A 6000-nucleotide genomic window follows, 5' to 3' on the forward strand; every position below is an offset into this window, starting at 1 on the left:
AGGACATGGTCAAAAGAAACCTACTCAAGTGCATTGGTAGGAATAATGTAAGTATAGTAATTACTAGCCACTTTATTCTTAATTTTTAATTACAGCAACCCTAGAAGTACAGTAAATCAAAAAACTTTTTTTTAATTGAAATATTTCTGTGAACATCTTTAGTTTTAACATTTACTTTGATTAGTGTAGTTAAATTCATGATTGGTTAGGTGTCCTAACATTTTTTTGGATCTCACCAAAGCTATCCTTACTTTTAATTCCATGATGACTTTGATGAGGAATTACTGCAGATTAATAAATTTACTGTGAATGAATGAAATTAGCCACAGCACAAGGAGTTTCACTATATGGATGTACTGCTAGTTGGTAACTTATTTAATCACTGTTTTGACAAACTTTGTTGGTGAGTCAAAGTAGGCAGAAGGAATATCAATAAAAAGCCTGCTAAACAGACATGTAGATTATAGCTAGTTATTCGTCAAGAGTTTGAGGAAGGTTTGGTACAAGAACTGGTGCAAACAGGGAACTTTGCTTGAGAAACCTCATCAATTCGGGACAGGTATATTCTGTGAAATACTGCCAGTTGTATGAATAAGGGGAAATTTCTATTCATGCATACACGCTACAAATCACTCCCATATTTTTCACAGTTTTATGATTATGTTTACATTTCCTGTTAAACATTTCCTTGTCTTTATAAGACTAGTGTATTTCCAAGAGGAAGTTTTTTCTGCTGCAAGGAGGTTACAGGTACAGTTACTTTTGTTAGGATTGTGAGATACAATGCAGTTTATTTACTGATCAGGAATCAGACTAAAAATATTGAACTAGAGGATTTTTTTATGCCTCTACAGGACAAAAGAACTACATATATGAGCTTTTCTCATAAAATATGTATTGGTAGAGTGTTGTAGATATTATATTCATTATAAAATAGTATTACAATACAGTAGTAGAACTATAATATTTTTGACAGAAGATAATGACTAGAGAAAATATATCCACTGCCCATTTTAAAGTGTTTAAGCACTGTTTTGGAAAAACATTATGATCTTTATCCTGATATGCTGCACATTATAAATGTGCAAAGGAGCTATAAAACTTCTCTAGATTAGCAGCTAAGGGGATCCCTTAATTATGAATTGATGACAGAGATGTGACTACAACATCTGCTTTGTGGCAATGAAATATAAATGAAGACTTGATGGCAGAGGCATGCCAGAGTGCCACTTCACTCTGGCTGACTTCTAGCTTATGTAATGACACTTTGGTTACACTTCGAGACTGACATAATCTACTACGATATGGTACCAAAATGAGGCTAACAGAAGGTTAGAACAAAACCTTTGCCCCCAGCTGCATAAAGTCAAGATGTGTTGAAGTTGTTTCTGGATTTAAGGCTTTGTAGTACAAACACAGTAGAACTGAGTTAAAATTCTAAGCACTTCTCAGAACTTTTACCAAAATAGTGTTACTTGAACTTTGTGCTTAATGTATCTTGTTAAAAGTCTCCAGTACACATTCAAAGAATTAGGATAGTGATGAACATGTAATCTAAATACAGGAGCAACGAGGAAGTTTTCCACACAGACTAATCTATAGGATTAATGAGATGTTTCCTCATTTTATTTTTGTAATCTGCTAATGTATCATAACAGGTTAGCAAAGGCATATAGTGCTTTTGGAAAACTCCATAAAAGAGTTTGGCGAAATAAACACTTGAAGAAAAGTACAAAGATCAGTGTTTACAGAGCCACTGTGCTGTCCACTCTGTTATATGGATCCTAATCATGGGTCATCTACCGCCACCACCTGTGACTCCTAGAACGCTTCCATCAACGCTGCCTTCATTCAATCCTAAACATCCACTGGTCAGATTATGTGACCAATACATCTGTTCTAGAACAAGCAGCTGTCACAAGTATTGAGGCCATGTTGCTGAGAACACAGCTGCGATGGGCAGGACACGTCTCCAGCATGAAGGACCACTGCCTCCCTAAGATCTTGCTTTATGGTGAACTTGCCACCGGCTGCCTCATGAGAGGAGTCCCGAAGAAAAGATACAAGGACTCCCTGAAACAACATCTCAGCCTTGGTCATATTGATCAGCATAACGGGTCTACTCTGGCCTCCAATCGGGAAGTCTGGAGACACACCATCTATAACGCTGCTGCTTCCTTTGAGAACACATGCAGGATCACTCTTGAGGAGAAAAGACAACACAGAAAGAATCGTGTCTCACAGAATTTACTACTTAAGGAGTCCTTCTGCTGTGCCTTTTGCAGTCGGACATGTCTATCTCATATTGGCCTTTTTAGCCACCAGCATGCTTGTAACAAACGTGGGTAGAGCCCTTCCCAAATCTTCATTCGCAAAGCCTAGCCATGATGAATGTATCATAACACCTAACTATCTCAGGGAGGTTTCTATTTGCTATCTCATCTAAAAGAAGTTGAAGTAAAGAGTAACTTGTAAATGTTGCTTAGAAAACTGAATTATATTTCTCTTTCAGTGATCTTGTCAGTGCTTCTACAAAATGTTAATCTTCTGTATATTTTTGCATTTGGTACACAATTATTATTTACAAGCAGTATGAATTCATTATCTTTATGAAACTGATAATTGTTGCGCATGAGTTGCTTCCTGTTCCTTGGGACTGAAACGAGAGGACATACTGCATCTCTGAAGGTTTCCCTTTAGCAACTTCCATAAGTAAATAGTATAACTAAATGTTTGTTAAATCTGCACTAGTGTATCCTGACTCATGTCTTATCTAATTTGAAGAAAATCTTAGCAGAATTTTGAAGAATGGATGACACTGATTCCAGTGTCAGTCTAGAAGACCTACATGTAGTAATGAATTTGCTCAGAATGATTTTTTTTTTGCCTGTGACTGTAGACTTGTTGACACCAGGAGTCCCTACATTGTTCTTATCATTAATAAGATATTTATCAAAGCAACGTGTTGTTCAGAGTTGTATCAATTTGGAAAGTTTCTAACTGGAAAGTTTACAAAATTGGATGTTTTCTGAGGAGAGGAATGTAGAGAGAACTGAATAAGAAACCTTTCTGCTTGCACAATACATATTTTGACTTGAATCTTTCATGAAAACAATTAATTATTTCTATCATTGAACAAAAATAAATGTGAGAGATCACAAAAATTTTACAGCCACCTTTTCCAGTGAATAGTCTTGTGATGAATGAGCAGGTAGTTAAAAATAAAACCTCTTAGACAGTTGACAAAAAATCACTGCTGGTACACTCCTTACAGCTACCAGGAAATAAAGTTTCATGTAACGATAGTTTATATCTTAAAAAGAAATATTCTCCAATCCCAGTTAAACTAAGTCACTACAGTCTGAGGAAACTTGTATTACTTGCATGAATTAAGTCTAGCTTCCAACTCTCAAAACGTCTTTTACATATTTTTCCATTTCCCTTAGCTTTTGTTCAGCTATTGTAGCACAGGAATATATTTGACGAGTTTGTACGGATCTTGAAAACCAGGACTACTACCTCTCTGAGATGCTGTTAAAGAAAAAGTCATTTAGCTAAGTGTTTTAGAAGCTGCCCACATGACTTAAGACAGTAGGGGAAAAAGAATATTTCTGACTGCTCAGTTAAATTAGCAATTTTAATTAGGTGCACTAACCTGTTTCCCTTATGGGGCATGTCTACTGGCCACATAACTGAACAGTGTGAACAAGACAGGCAGGAATAGTTGTCTAGCAGACTTAAGAGCATCCTGTCAGCTTCCTGTCACATTCAAGCAAGCACCAGCCATATGTCCTAGCCTATACCCTCCTGTGCCAGAAAAGGAAACAAGTGCAAGAGTTTGATGAGATGTAGAGTGTACCCCAGTTAGGTCCACAGTCCTGATAAACAGTGAATGTGGACTTGTAAATCATCCTCAGATGTCCTGAAATTTATATAAAGCCTTTTCTTAGTTTCATTTTATTTTTGAATCCTTTGCCTTATTCTTAGTGTAACACTCAGCATCACAAATATTAATTGCTTACCTTCACGGACATTTACTAACTCATTAATGATCACAATACAACCACACTCAATGATGCGGTGGAAGAGAGCAAGCAAAACAAATTAAGCCCAAAAGCAAGCAAGACAATCAGATAAACTGGGTAGTGATAAATCTAGTTGCACATCTTGGTGACTGAGTGGGTTGACAACTGACCCTGATCGTATAAAAATTGATCTCAAGCTACTATTGCTAATCTTATTTCTAATACTTCAATTACATGGAAAGAGTATTAAAAATATTAAAACTTACTTTTACACTGGGCAAATATTCAGTCACACGTGCACAAGGTCACACTAGCTGACCAATTCAGCACTCTACTTCTTCCTGTCCACCAGCCACACTGTCTAGCAACAGCAGGAAGTCATGGTCCTGCAGACTGCCTGAAGAGTCACTGGGAGAGAGTACACATGCTCATGATGCTTGAGAACTGTAGCTGACCTCAGGAGATGCTCTAATTGTCCTGGTTTCAGCCAAGGACAGGGTTAATTTTTCATAGTAGCCATGAAGGGGCAGAGCCTGGAGTCGTGTGGGAGTGGTCAAACCCTAATGCTATTTAATACCATCTTACATCATTGCCAGACACAGGGGAAAGGGACTCTCTCTCACTCCTGAAAGGAAGGGCGTTCCTCTTCTAGTTGGGAGTAAGATTGATCGGTCAACAGAGGGTGAGGGTGGAGTGCTGCTGGCTGTGATTGGTCACATCAGGTCAGGCTCAGTGAGCATTTTGCATGTAAATGCCCTCTCCTGAGGTAATCTATGCCAAGTTAGACATAGACCAGTTAGACTGGTCTCTGGCCCAGTCACATGGCATGTTTTTGCCATTCATTCCCAATCAGGCTCAATTCAGCTTCCAGTGCAGTCAGCTTTTGGGGTCCCCCTCTTACCCTAGGATTCTGCAACTACACATAAAAGATTTTCAAGACTTGGTTGGGTAAATCCCTGAGTAACCTCATCTCACTCCACAACTGATACTGCTTTGAGTAGGCAATTGCATGAGGATGACTCCCAAGGTCCTTTCCAGTCTGAAATATCCTATGATCCTAACTTATGATTTCAATAAATTTAAGAATTCAGGAAAAATGTAATTGTTAGTGTTTTAGTGCCAGTATTCTCTTCAACAGAAAAGCCACATTATAGAAAAAAGTACAGCTGTACTGAAAGGTAGAAAATTAAAATTCTGCAACAAACTTTAGCATATATTACAGTTAATGGGGCATATTTTGAACCTGCTAGAAGTCCATTCATTGTCACTGTAATAGCTAAAATGGGTAGAATATAAGTTGTAACTTGGTGAGATTTCAGATGACTTAGCTAGAGGGCAAATCTGAGACCACAGAACTGTTCCCTTTTTTATTTGGAAGGAAAACAGTTGAGCTAGCTTGTTCAATGATAGCTTCATGAATAAAACTCCAAAGTGAGAAACTTGCTTGTGCACTGATCCAAGGGTAAAGTAAACAGAGAAACAAGGCTGTCCATGAAATAAACCACTTTCACATCTTGTATAAGCAGGACTCATAAAGGTCTATTGCAGTTTTCCAGTGAAGGGACAAGATAATTCTGTTTTGCCTCTTACCTGCTTTTTTTCTCCCTGATCATCTTAATGTTAAAGCGTAAAGTTAAAGTAGATAAATCAACTATGTTTCTGCTTCTTATTCTAGATTTTGCTTGCTTGGTGGCTTTTGGAGCTCATAGTAGGAATTTGCAAAATCTGAAACCGGTTCTTCAAAAATCCATAGCTGCTTCCTCTTCTTTCCAAGCCCATTCATGCATCCTCACACATTTTGCTCTTGCTATTGCCACATTCACTTTGGAACACAACATCCCACTCCCATCTTACAGTAAAAGACAGAAAGTGACATGAATATTATCAGCATAAGTTGTTTTACTGAATTTAGTAGTTACAGTATCTATTGCTACAAAGAACTCAGTAGTACAATTCAATATGTCTCGTGAGGAAT

The 6000-nt window shown here is 37.6% G+C and overlaps 1 long non-coding RNA gene across 2 annotated transcripts in view; it reads left to right on the forward strand.

Moving 5' to 3' along the window:
• LOC127472454 (uncharacterized) overlaps window positions 1-5627 on the forward strand; it is a 29944-nt gene extending 24317 nt beyond the window's left edge. For both annotated transcript variants that reach the window (XR_007905012.1, XR_007905011.1), the window contains exon 4: window positions 1659-5627. This is a non-coding gene — a long non-coding RNA (uncharacterized LOC127472454). The remainder of the gene's footprint in view (window positions 1-1658) is intronic.
• The last annotated feature ends 373 nt before the right edge of the window (window positions 5628-6000 follow it).

This window comes from Manacus candei, unplaced genomic scaffold (assembly GCF_025592945.1).
Source record: "Manacus candei isolate 608988 ecotype Guabito, Panama unplaced genomic scaffold, ASM2559294v1 h1tg000028l, whole genome shotgun sequence".
Classification (NCBI taxonomy): domain Eukaryota; kingdom Metazoa; phylum Chordata; class Aves; order Passeriformes; family Pipridae; genus Manacus; species Manacus candei.